Here is a 13,880-nt window from a genome sequence, read left to right as displayed (position 1 = left end):
ACAAGTCTGTTTTTAATCTTGCAGTTTGACATATAGCCTTTAAAGAACATGTATCCTTTGCATGCTAAATCCTCTGTTAGGTCCCCTTTGAGAACTGAATTTTAATGCACGTCCTTGGAACAAGAAATTTATTCTTGCACAGATAGATCACTGTCAGTGTGTACAAATGAAGAAGATAAGACTTCTGAAGCGCTTTTGTTTGATGCTTATCTCATGATTGCAGCTGAAGTGAGGCGTATCTGTGGCGCTTAACAACTTCATCGGCTAGCTTTAAATGAAAGTCCTCAACATACTAATGATGAAACAGAAGCATAAGCTGTTGAAGAGAAAAATGGGGTGTTCACCCAAGAGAAATGTCAAGCCCTAAGGTTGTTCTTTACAGGAGTTATTTTATAGGAGGGAAACCTTGATTTTGGATGCTCTTCAGACTCATTGAAGTTGATTTGTTTGCTTGTGTGGGTGACATATGCAGCATACTTGAGTTAGCTCAGTCTACAAGAGCCAGCCCTGTAGTGTCCCAAGCCAGGTAGCGTTGCTGAGGTGCCTAAAACCCTGTGTGCAGCCCACTGAGCAGCCTGCTGGTCTCTTCATGCATGTGGCAGGACAGAATCATTTGTAAACAACAAAACTGCTCCCGTACCCAATTGAAAATTTCTCTCTATGAGCTCCCACTGTTTAAAGTTGGACCTTTAGCCCAAACCGGTTGCCTGTAGCCATGCTGAAGATGGAAGAAAGTATTTGCAGCTGTCTCTCTGATTACAGAAAACATCTAGAGAAGTGCTGGGCTAGCTGGGCTGAGCCAGTCTCTCATCTCAACCCATTTGCAGTTCAGAGGAGAGTGTCTCTGTGCTCCGACCCAAAAACCTGCCGGCAGCAAGCGCAGCCCACGCTGGCAGCACTGCCTTCTGCCCAGAGATGATGATTATTGACAGGTAGATTCAAAGCTGCAGCCCAAGGCAGCAGCAGTGGCATGCCCTCACCCCTTTGGTGTAATGGCTTGGAGAGCACTTGGGTAAGACGACTCTGCTTGCTTAACATTTTGTGTCAAATAATTGCTCAGTACAGCAGTGTGGTTCTGCCAGGAGTGGAGGCTGTGGCCTTCCTGGTGCAGCCTATGTGCCAGGGCATGGCATACCCCCTCCCTGGCATCATCAGTCTTGAGACTCTCTGTGCAGGGTGGCACAGCTCCAGCAGGGTCTGCCGTCCGCAAGGGGACTCGGCACTCTCAGGGGGTACACAAGAGCCCCATTGAACCACAGGGGACGTAAATCTAGCTGAAAAATACAAATAAGATGGAAAAAATGGTGATAAATTACCTGTAAAAATAATTTTGCGAGTCACATGAAGTCAGTTCTTTCATCTTTTTTCCTGTATACCAATATCCATCTTCCCTCCTACCACCTTCTGGCTGCAGCTATAGCGTGAGTTATGTACTCGCCTCCTCCGCGAACAGCTTCCCTCCTCCCCCTCACCGCTTTCCTAAAGAGCAGAGAGGCGTTTCACTGTCCTTCTCTTTCAGTCCTGTTACCCATGGCTTCTGAGGAGCAGGAGAGGACAGTGATAAAACTGGTTAATTTCCCTTTTTTTTTTTTTCCCCATTTTCTTGCTGCAGCGCAGAGCGTGGCAGCGCTGCAGAGGCGGTGGGCTGGGGCTGGCCCGAACGCAGCACGTGTGCGAATCGTATCCCCGAGTGAACTTTTAATCTGACTGGTACGGGTAACGATGCACGGGCTTGGCTGTGCGAGTGTGGGTGGGAGGTTCTTTTTGGGGGGGGTGGGGGGTGGGAAATAATGATATCTAAGAGAGTGGCATCGTTTTTTTTTACTTACCCATCGTATCGAGACTAAAGCTCGTGTTGGTGCATCTGACTGCACTGCAATTATGTCTTCATTTTCTGTGTGGATAGAAGAATGCAACAGTTCAGCGTTTTATGCTTGGTTTGTGTCTGCAGGGTAATTTTCTTCTTCCTTTTCAAACATTCCTTCCTCCACCTCCTCCCATATTTTGGAATATTTTTTGCATTTACCAGGGAAAAAATTCTGCTCAAGCATAATTTAAGTTTTATCTCAAGGACCACACTTAAGTGCTGTGTACACTTGCTTTGTAACTTTTCAGTGAGACTCATAGTAATGATTCTTTGTCCCAAGGAAAATGTAAAACAAATTATGTCATTCTAGTGATACAAAAGGGGGAAAAAATAAAGGGTATAACAGTGTAAATACACTATTAAGTTAACCAGCATAAATATTTTCAAAGCATTAAATGAAAATTAACAGTACAATCTTGAAAGGTTTGACAGAGCTTTAAATAGAATAGATTTTTCAAGTCATATCTTACTGATTTTAGAAAAACAAATGTATACATCCTTTTAAAAAAAATAGAGGGGTGAACCTTTGAATGTTAAACATTCTGGATATATGGTATATATTCATGGCAGGACTTTTTCACAACTAATGCAATTTAACAGATCCAAGTGACCAGTTGGCTGGCAACAATGTTGACTCAGTTTCTCCTCGTACCAGTCTACAGCTTAAATATATTAAATAATGCGTGGGGACACAAATACCGCCAAACAGTTTTCATGTTAGGACTGCTGCTGTCTGAACTACTGTGCAACGTGCATGGTAGCTTAAGAAGGGTAGCCTCTGGCTGCCCATCCAAATCACTATGCAATGACATTTGCCATCACTTACACTGCTTTAGTGGCATGTGGATATGTCTTTGGCATCTGACCAACCAATTTTCTGTTCCAGATCCAGTAAGCAAAAATCATTCTGCATTAGTCTGTCCAGCTCAGTATCCATCAATTGTCTAACCTTGCAGATATAATAGTAGTAATAATAATAATACCCCAAAAACTCAAGCCTCTGATGACTGAAACTTTTCTTAATGAGGAACTGAATGAATCTTGTGTTGTTGGAACATTTATTTCTTAAAACTACTTCTGTCCATCTTCAGTTATTTAAAATGAAGTAATAGCAATGCGTTCCCTAACAAAGAATAGAGAGGCTCTTAGATTGGATGAGATAGTCTAGTTCAAAAAAAAGCAGATAAGACTTAAAAGCAAAAATAACAGTGTCCAGGCGTCTGAAAGAAAAATACTCTTTGAATGAATGCCTTTTTCTTAAAGGACAATAATAAAACCAATAATATTGAACCAAGAGCTGTACATAATATAGTGCTCGAAAATACAATATTCTTTAGAATTCAAGAGTTTTATCTCATTTCTGAATGCATCTTCCTCTTTTTAATTTCTCTTTCTTTATTGGCTGTATTACTTAGAGCTAAGGTAATGTCTGTGAAGGACATTATTTTACTGCTGGTTTTGGCTGGAACAGTTTTCTCCATAGCAGCTAGTATGGGGCTCTGGTTTGGGTTTGTGCTGCAAACAGTGCTGGGAACAGAGGGGTGTTTTCGTCACTGCTGAGCAGGGCTCACACAGAGCCAAGGCCTTTGCTGCTCCTCACCCCACCCCCCCAAGTGAGGAGGCTGGGGTGAACAAGGAGTTGGAAGGGAACAGCTGACCCCAGCTGACCCAAGGGATATCCCGTACTACGTGACACCGTGCTCAGCATATAAAGCTGGGAGAATAAGAAGGAAAGCAGATGGGGCCATTGGGCGTGATCGCACTGGTCTTCCCAAGTCACCAATAGCCATGACAGAGCCCTGCTTTCCTGGGGATGGCTGAACTCCTGCCTGCCCATGTGCAGTGGGGAATGAATTCCCTGTCTTGCTTTGCTTGTGTGCACGGCTTTTGCTTTCCCTACTGAACTGTCTGTATCTCAGCCCAGGAGTTTTCTCACTTTTACCTTTCTGGTTCTGTCCCCCATCCTGGCATGGGGGGAGTGAGCGAGTTGCTGTGTGGGGCTTAGTTGCCACAACAACTTACAACACAAAATAGCCTTATGTGAATGTTATGCATTATTAATAAAAAGTCAGGTAACTCTAGAACATGTAATGTTAATTGCTGTGAACATTTAATCAGCAAAATTTATCCAATGTTCTGCTTTTTGAAAAGCATGAAGGAAAAAAAATAATAGCTGCAGGAATGAAGGATATATGTGAACACCTGACCTTTCATTACTGTATACACAATGCCCTAACCTGAAAGTGAAAATGCCAGTGTTGTACAGATTATGAATAGCAGCTGTAATGATTTCTATTGTTTCAGTAGAAATGAAAATGAAGCACTGATCGTCAAAGATTATGTTTAATCTGTCACATAATAAAAGTATCTTTAGGATTTTCTCCTTTTTAGTGATCTTTCCTCCTCTTTAATATGTAAGCCCCACAGGTCTCTCTTGCAGTCTTATTGATACAGGTGTCACTCCTCTATACTTTCTGACAACTTCAACTAGTTTTTATTTCACTTGCTTATTTCCAAATTGTTTTTGAAATATTTATTTAAAGTATGTGATTTTCTTGTGTCTCAGCAAGGAACATCAAGTTTATACCGGTGTTTAATTGATTGTCATAATTATTTATTCAAAATGTTTTGAATTAGACAGTGCAATTTACAGAATTATTCTTTCTATTGATCTGTGAACCACAGAATCACTAGGTGGTAAAAGACTTTTGAGATGATCAAGTCCAACCATTCCTGTCCTCTACTAAACCATATCCCCGAGCACCTCATCTACCTGTATTTTAAATACATCCAGGGTCAGTGACTCAACCACCTCCCTGGGCAGCCTGTTCCAGTGCCTGACAACCCTTTCGGTGAAGAACTTTTTCCTGATCTCTAAACTAAACCTGCCCTGGTGCAGTTTGAGTCCATTCCCCCTCGTCCTATCACCTGTCGCTTGGGTGAAGAGACCAACATCCACCTCTCTACAATGTCCTTTCAGGTAACTGTAGGCAGAGATAAGGTCCCACCTTCGTCATCCTCTTCCCCAGGCTAAAGAACCCCAGTTCCCTCAGCTGCTTCTCATAAGGTTTGCTCTCTAGCCCCTTCCTCAGCTTCATTGCCCTTCTCTGGACACGCTCCAGGACCTCAATGTCTTTCTTGTAGTGAGGGGCCCAAAACTCAACACAGTACTAGAGCTGTGGCCTCACCAATGCCATACTGTCTAGATTGACTGTGAAAAATGCTGTGCCAGCATATACAGTAAGTATACTCTTTGTCCAAAGTATATCTGCTTATGATGAAGTCAGAGTGGGGGGGAGTAGAAACAATAATAATACAATAAACGCAGTATATTAATATCAATATATCAAGTGCCAAACTTCTGTCAAGACTTGGAAGGCAAAGAGGAGCTTCCCTAGAGGCAGAGTTTTGTTGTGGAAGGCAGCAGCGTCATTTTGCCTGCTGCCAAAAGGTGCTGTGAGCATCACTGTAAGCGCATGTCCCTTCACACCCTTTCATGTCATTGTGGCCATATCGGTCACTTGTCAGCCCAGCTTTGGTTTCAGGGTTAGTGACAACAGAACCGCACTTTTCCTGTTCAATCACTGGTACAATTTTACACTAAGCATGGGCATAGAGTTGCCGTCCTGTGAAATTAGCCATTAGATGTACCATGAAGTTTTTGTTGCCTACTTTGCTAACTTTATGCCATTTGCTGAAGGAAAGACAATACCTGATCCTGTATAAAATCTGTTTTATTGAAGTTCCTGAGCATGCTGGAACTGGTGGACACTCTTCACACAGCACACAGCCATGGATTTTTCAATCCAGTAAATGGAAGCTGATTTAGTGTATTGTCAAACCGTCACCATGATCTTTTCGCTACTGATTTTTAACCTGATACTGTGTGACTATTCAATGAATTATTATTTCTCTTTTATTCTTTTTTCCCTATTGTCAAGATGCCCTCATCTTAAGCATGCTGCTCTGCCATTTATAGTGAAAAGAAATAGCCCAGCATTGAAGAAATCAAAACTTTTGCTTCCCGTAGGGCTTGAGAGGTCTGCTGCAGCCAGACAAGAGGAAATAATTATTAAGTAAAGGGATGATTGTTACCTTGTAACATAATGTCAGCAAAAACAGGCATTAAAGATAAACCATTTGAAGAAGGGATTTCTTTCCTAAGTGAAAGTTTACATTATGTCTCTTTGAAGGAAAAAAAAAAAAAAAAGATAAACCAAGCCTCATTATATGAGTATTACAGTTCTATTTGCTCTCTGAAACATCCTTTTCAATTGCTAGATTGTATTGTTAATCTCTATTTTGCACTAAGTGAATGGAGTCACATCAGCTTCCACGATTTGGAAAGTTACCTCATCATTTCTTTGAGTCCTTTAAGTTTCGTTATTTTGTCTGTTTCCACTATTGAGGTAAAAATTCAAATGGCTGGGTAACTGCATCAAGATGACTAGGCAACTGCCGAAAACTCTGTAAAGCACTAGAGAGAGCGTTTCTTAATCTAATTCAGAAAATGTAGAGGAACATCTAGGTCCTGTGCAGAAAAGTACTCAAGGTGGTTTGGTCCTTTCTTTCTGTCTACCAGATAAATGAACTCTGATTCCCGTGGGAACATTCAGATGTATTTCCAAAATGTTAGAAAATTAGAAGATGCGGTAATTACATTTAGCATGTTTCAAATTGGATTTTGCTGTGACCACATATGCAACTGTAACAAAGTCGTGATGATTCCATTTTTGAAAGCTGAAGGAACGACAGAGTAATCAGACTAGATTGCGTAACCATTGCTGGATCTCTGCAGGCTGCACCAGAGAATCGGTATATGAGTTCCTGCTGCTGTTTCAAAGCATAATATTACATGGCAGCTGTGGGTTGGATTTTGTGGCATGGTTAGAATTTACCATCTTGTCCATTTTGTTCCACAATCTCAGTGTTTCAGTGTAATCCAAGTTCCTGGAAGACCTCAGTTAGGTCAGTTAGCACAGGTGGCTCAGAGAAGTTGTGGAGTTTCCTTCTCTGGAGACATTCAAAACCTGCCTGGATGTGTTCCTGTATGATTTAGTCTAGGTGATCCTGCTCTGGCAGGGGCATTGGACAAGATGATCTTTCAAGGTCCCTTCCAACTCCTAACATTCTGTGATTCTGTAATTCCTTAGAGCTTCTGAGGCTTTGGCAATTACTGGTAGGAAAACTACTACTGAAACATTGGCCTGGATGAGTTACCTGAGAGACCAATATTATCCTGCTTTATCTGTCTTTGATCCTTTAAAACTAATGTGCGGAAAGTCTAATTAGAAGAGGACAGCTGAACAATTAATTAATAGGGGAGTAAGCTTGACATTTTTCTCCTTGGCAGTATGGCATCTTCATGCAGCGTGAAGTAATTTATGCTTTGACCATGTGGCAGTAGCATGCTAACAGTCAGACTTGGTGCAAGACTCAGTCCATCAGATATGCATGCATGCCCATCTGGCTTTCATTTTTACACTGGCCAAAATGAGCAAATGATTCTGTTGGAGTAAGACAGCTCCAGTGTGAGTAACTCCTCATCTTGAGGTCTAACCCCAAGTTCTCTCGGGCTGAAAGGAGACAGTCATGCATCTGTGTAAGTAGGAAAATGGTTGCCTAAGGAAGGCAGCCCAGTCTTCCAGGCCTAGAGTTTTCTGCATATTGCTGATATTCAGAGTTGCACCCCAGAATTAATTGAAGGCGAGTGCAGTAAGAAGGAAGTCATAGGACACTGTCTAGTTGCAGGTAACATTGCTCAGCAGTTAGATAGCAGTGTGATGCTGCTGTTGATGTTCAAGCAGCCTTACCAAGGCACTCTTTTACAGCACGCAGAGTATTTACTGTTTGACTAACATTTTGGTAACTCGGTTACAAAGATTATAGCCTTATAGTTAAGAATATAAGCAACTGGACAACTTTGGGAATTTGTGGAGAAGAGGATTTATTTAGCTGGAGGTAAATACAGGTCTTCATAAAGTACTGAGATTGAAGAACAACTTCTTTATAGAGCTTACCTCACCACAGAGCTAATAAAGGAGAAAATGGGGTGAATTTGGTACATGTGAAAACTTGACAGATGGACAGCCTTCGAGAATGGGAGGGGGTTTTATTCTCAAAGCCTTTACTGCAGAGGCATCTGAAATGGCATCTCCTGTGTGAAAGCCTGCCAGTATGCCATAGCCCTGATCTGAAGGGACCACTTCTATCAGAGGAAGCGAGCGTAATTCAGCCTGCAGACACGCTCACTTCTTGGCCCCTTATGGAGACTGCCAACAAGGGTTCCAATTAGTGCCAGCTGCAGGCTGTGACAATTTTAAAGATTGACTTTCACACCATGCCAGACCTTTAAAAGAAAGAGCATTTATATAAAATGCAATTTGCTTTGACAGTAATTTTCTGTATGCTATTATTGAAGTTATTTATGTTCGAATCAGAGTATCTTTTCTCTCAGTTGTGTTCTGCTGCTGTTTGATCCTGAGGTGCAGTAATAATCCTGTGCTTATATCTTTTACACTTTATGTGACAGTGGTCATTTCGAGCACCCATGACTTGCACAGTTTTTAGAGCTCAAGGCATTCAAACAGGACTCCTGTAAAAGTCCCGGATTCTTGCGTGTGTTGCTTGTGCTGCTGGAAGTCTTCACATACTTAATGACAGGCCTAAATTTTAAGGACCTTGTGCAGCAGCAGGGCTATTCAAACAAATCTGTGGGGTTCAGGAGTTCACAAGTTGAAGTTGCTTGGATGTTAAGAGTATTTCACTGTATTGACAGTGAGGCTATGGGCAGGTAACACCATTAAAGGTGCTTGAAGAGGCAGCCGCCAACTTTCTAAATGGAAGTGTGATCCCTCTGCCTTCTGATACCTCCCTATCTCCAGAACTAAGGCCTGAACGCCATGGTCTTGTGTTTTGTTCTCTGTCATCCCAGGAAAAAACAGTGTAACTTAGTGGTCCCATTCATGTCTTACATTGTTCCTTATACATATATCAACCCCCAAATCAAGACCTTGGCCTCATATCCCAGCTCTGCTGTCCATAGACCATGCAACCTTACTCTTCCTCCCCAAACTGGGACCCCACACCTCACCTTGAGGCAGTGTACCTTATTGCACAAGACTCTTGCTGCATTTCTTGCCTGCTGCACGCCTGCAGCTGTCCTCTGAGATGGAGGTGGGGAAGTAATGCCACACATGGCATTACCCTGCATAGCGTGATGACAGGATAGCCTATATCTAGCTGTGTACAGGATCTTCATAGAGACTCCCTAGAGGTCAGTGCGGCCAGCTGGACAGGCAGAGACTGAAATTCCATTGCCACCCTTCCAGCAGTTCTTGTGCCATTGGCAACCTCTTAAGAAATATTTTTCTCTGTTCCCCTAAAATTTTTCTGAGAAATATTATCCTCCTAGGCCTAGAGAGGTCAAATCCTTCACCTGCTGCTAAAACAGTGTTCATCCACAGGTAGATGTAATCAAGAGGTGAGAGGCAACCTGCACACAGTAGCACGACTTCCAACCAAGTTTAATCTATTGTACTTCTCAGTTAGAAGCTACAAAGTCATGGAAATATTGCCTGTAGTTTGTGTGCTGTAATGTTGCCTTTGGGAACAGGGAAGAGCCTGACACACTATGGCTTTTGCTGGAGTTGTTCTCCAGTGCAGAGAAGCTGGACTGTGTGGGCTTTTAGCTTGTGTGTTCATGTTTGCATAGTGCTGCTTCTCCTGTGACAAAAATAGCCTTGGGAATGGCCATAATAGTCTTAAAGTCTCTCTCTTCGTGTCCCTCTGTGTAGTTTCCTGGGTGTCAATGAATAACAAGTTTGTTCAACGGCTTATCAAGGTTCCCCTAGTCCACTTAGGCAGGTTGGCATCATTGGTCCTGGAGGCACATTGTGGGGGGCTGTGTGGTAACAGCAAAGGATGAGTCACCATTGGGTTAAGATGGGTCTACTATGTCCCATCGAGGTCTCTCTGGAAGATATCTCCAGCCCTGGAAATAATCTGAGGAGATCTTTTAGGCAAACTGTTCTTTTCTACGGGAACTGTTGCTCATGATAAAAGTCTGGAGAAGTGAAATTTGAAGCTTTCCTAGGTGAAGAGAACTATTGTAGAACCGGCTTTATGTAAAAATGTATATGCAGCTCAAATCAAAATGATCCTTTTGAAATAATTTGAAATGTACTACAATAGAGTGACTTTGCAAACTCTTTGTTCGTTATTGCTGCCTTAATCTTTGTAATAATGAAAGACATTCAAATGCTGAATGATTTTTCTCTAACCTAGATACTAGAATATGAAGATGAGTTCCACTTTCCTTTGGTTTGAATAGGGCATTTGAGGTAACTTGTTACATTTTGTAGTGGTTTTCGACCCACTGATTTCTGTTCCCTTACTTCAAAAATGTAGCATGAGGCATACTGCAGATTATGGCATCACACTCTGTAATTGTGACATTCAGACCTTCCTCATCAGTAGACCCAAAGGGAAACAGGGGGTCCTGAAATAGTGGAGAACAAAGCATTGCTAAGCAAGATTTTCAGAATTTGATGGTTGGTGAGAGTGAAACAAAGATTAGTTATGATTAAGAGAAAGATTTCTCTTATTTGCATTCACTGTAAATGATGTTATTTATTATATGTCAGTTCCTAATTCATTCACCTTCACTGGGAGAGAGACTGTGTACTACTCTAGTATGTAAAATTGCTAAAAGCTTTTAAACCAGCGTGAACAATAATTTTCCATTCTCCAGTCTTAATAGTGAGCACAAGTAACACATATCCTTTCTCTTTGTTCCTATGTTGCATTTCCTGTAGGACACATTCAAAGAGCAGAGCTACCTATTCCCTCTCAGATACTGGGAGCTCCCCCATGTCCCTCCTCTGCCCCCGCATCCCTCCCTCTCTGCCAGCTAGGAGGAAGCAGAAGAGAGACAGTAACTCCCAGCCGCAAGTTCACAGACAAAGTCAATGGCTGGCATTGTAGCTGAATGTTAACGCCTCATGTAGCCCAAGATGTGTGATACTTAGTAATACAACCTTAACCTTTATAATGTGCTGTAATTTGATTCTCGAACCATCTATATTCTCCCCTTGTTGCAGCCTAAGTAGCGGTAAGGAGTAGGGAGAGCGGACAAATATAATCACCGCGCAGGGCGTGGGGAAGGACAAAGAGATGAATCACTGAAATTCCTGTTGCTGTTTTCAGATTTTGGCTTTGGCCTCACCACTTGATTCTGATGTCAGGAAATGAAAGAAATATGATGATAGTTTATTGTGGTGTTGATGTTACCTGGTCAGATGGCAGAGCCAAAGTGCCTGCTGATGCTGTCCAAGCTCAGAGTTGCACATCTTGAGTGACCTTAAAAGAGGCTGTAGATTTTGAAAAGAAATAACTGGTTTGTTGTTAAGTGAGTATGAAAGGTGATAAAAATTCTGTAATATACCCTCCTTTTTTTCTTTCTTTTTTTCCTTTTCTCTTTTTTTTTTTCTTTAGTCACATTCTTAAAGGAGATATTTCACAGCAGAAGCAGATTAAGAGTGTGAGGGTTTTTAAGCATTTGCCACTATCAGAAGACATTCAAAAGAAGTAGCTCGTGTTTATGTGCCATGACGTATATAGTTTATGTAATCTAATCTGAACTGTTTATATTGTCACACATGGACATACATACACAAACGTACATTTAAACTACAAGACTTACTGGTCACTGTACATGGTCAGTGATACCGTTTTTTATCCTGTGATGTATACAGTACATCGTGCAATTGAGCAGTCTCCAAGGCTGTGCAAAGGTTATCATTTAAGTATATAGGGTTTTCTAACAGTACTGGAAGTAGAAAGTGATGTGCTGTGGTATGCAGTTTAGTCATCATGAGTTGAGAAGCTTTTAAAGTGAGCAGCGGAGTTGTGGCTGATGAAATACTTATTTCTTATGTAACTGTGCTATGTTTTGTATGTAGCATGTGTTTTATAGAAAAGGTTTTCTCTAAGGATGAGGGGGCTGTACGTGGTGCTCGACACTTGCTTTGTGCATGGGTGACATGCTTGGGTCCAGATACTCCAAACGGCTGCCTTGTATCCTGAAATGTTACACGGAATGCTCCAAGGTCCAGCATCCTTCCAGTGCAAGTGATTATCCTGTAAGGAATTTACCCAAAACAAATCTTAGCACTGATGACCTTTTGGTTTAGAAAAGATCTTGTTAGTCTAGGATGAACCTCACCTACATTGGCAATTGGACAGGTTTAATCCAGGAATAATGAAGAGCTGCAAAACATTTTCAGGAAAAGCTGGTTTTCTTTTTTTAAAGGGCACTCTCTAAGGTAGCTGGACTGCAGGAAGCAGGGCTGGCTGTTATCTTAGGTTTCATGGGAAACGTAAATTAGTGGGTTGAAAGTAATTGAAGAGGTCGGTTGGGCATGGAGTAGTTATCCCAGAGCTGCAGTTTATCCCACAGCTAACCACTCTGTGGGCTTTTCTGTCTACTCGTATGCCTAGATTAATAAAGCACTGAAAAATTGGATAGATGTTGATGGAATAGATATGGCTTTGAGATTCATGAAATAAATTACATTTCTTATCATGCCTTTTCAGATCCCCCAAAATGTGGTACCTAAAATGAAAAAAAAAAGAAAATATATTTGGAGGGGATATGTTGTTAGCCTAAACAGAATGGAGTTTGCTTTTTTTTAAAAAGTATAAGCTATAACCTCTTCAAGAATAACAATGAAAAATCATAAGGAATAATTGCAGAAATTTCCAAAACTGTAAATTTTCAGAAATATGAACAAAAGAAAGTAGAGGCAGTTTCATGACTGATAAAATACTTTCTGGAGTTAAACTTTGGAATGTGTTTTATTGAAATAAAAAAAATAGGAAATTTGTTAAAATAGTTATATGTAAAGGGGATAAAATCATGCTGGTTTGTGGCAGAGTATTTAAGAGTCACCACATGTGGCTCCTTGTAACATTTTTTTTTTTAATATTTATAATTTAATTTCATTTCTTTTGTTCCCAGCACCGACAAGTGACCAAAGCCTTCAACCCCACCTCTTGAAAAGTCTACCTATGGTCTTTTTAGCACAGTGATACAAACATCTAATCAGAGGAGGAAAAATTGAAGCTTAACAAATATTTTTTTAGTTAGGAGGTACTGGGTCAGACCTTGCCCCATGTGTGACTGATGCCTTTGACAGAAGTAGAATTTCCTATCCCAAATGGCCTTCAGAGACATGTTGGCTCCATTAAGTATAGCCTGACATCCCTGACCAATTTTCTGACTGAACTTTCAGTCTCTTTTCTATTTTCTTTGCTTTTTTGGCTTCTTAAGTTGCATATCAGTGGTGTTACTATGCATGCAAGGTGACACTTTATAAGGCGAACAGAGCGATTCATTTTAGTTAGTTCTGCTGAACTGGTCAGGTAGCCCAAATCAGTTGCACTTCAGTTAGACACACAATAAATCACATAGATAAACAATTAATTGTGCTTGAAGGTAGGAAAACCAACAGAAAATCAACTCCATCTCAACAAAATGCCAACCAGCCTTTTCTTAGTTAATATTGCACTCAGCAGCCACCTGGCCAATAATGCAATAGAATAGATAGGGCCTGCAGTTGGCTTCTCTTCCTTCTTCTCTTGCTTTACCCTTCCTTCCCCTAAGTTATCTGCCACCCCCAGCTGCCCACCAATAGTCAAAATACACAGTTGTCATTTGTTCTGACCACTTGGTCATATCAAGATTCCTAATGTTTTCCACTCTTTATCCTGTAACTCAGTCAACAGCTTTTTTAGAGCTGTTTATATGGTCTCCATTTACTAGTTTCATCCTAAAGAGGAGCTGTTTAATTTTGAAGAAGAACTTTTCTTTAACAATCTTGTAAAAAGCTAAAAATTCTGACCGGAGTACAAACCAAATATTCATCTTTTTCCACCCCTTTCAAAAGGTGAGCAAGAGAAGAAATGGGGCAACATATTGTCCCCATTTTCATTTTAAAAACACTGCTGTCTT

General features: G+C 41.2%; 1 protein-coding gene across 2 annotated transcripts in view; it reads left to right on the top strand.

Annotated features, from left to right (window-relative positions):
- The window catches only part of FRMPD4 (FERM and PDZ domain containing 4), a gene marked incomplete at its 5' end in the record, with an annotated part of 310,938 nt that overhangs the window by 267,226 nt on the left and 29,832 nt on the right, over positions 1 to 13,880 (top strand). The window lies entirely within an intron of this gene.

The sequence above is a fragment of the Gallinula chloropus genome, assembly GCF_964237585.1.
Source record: "Gallinula chloropus genome assembly, chromosome: 1".
Classification (NCBI taxonomy): domain Eukaryota; kingdom Metazoa; phylum Chordata; class Aves; order Gruiformes; family Rallidae; genus Gallinula; species Gallinula chloropus.
This window is presented reverse-complemented; position numbering and strand designations above follow the sequence as displayed.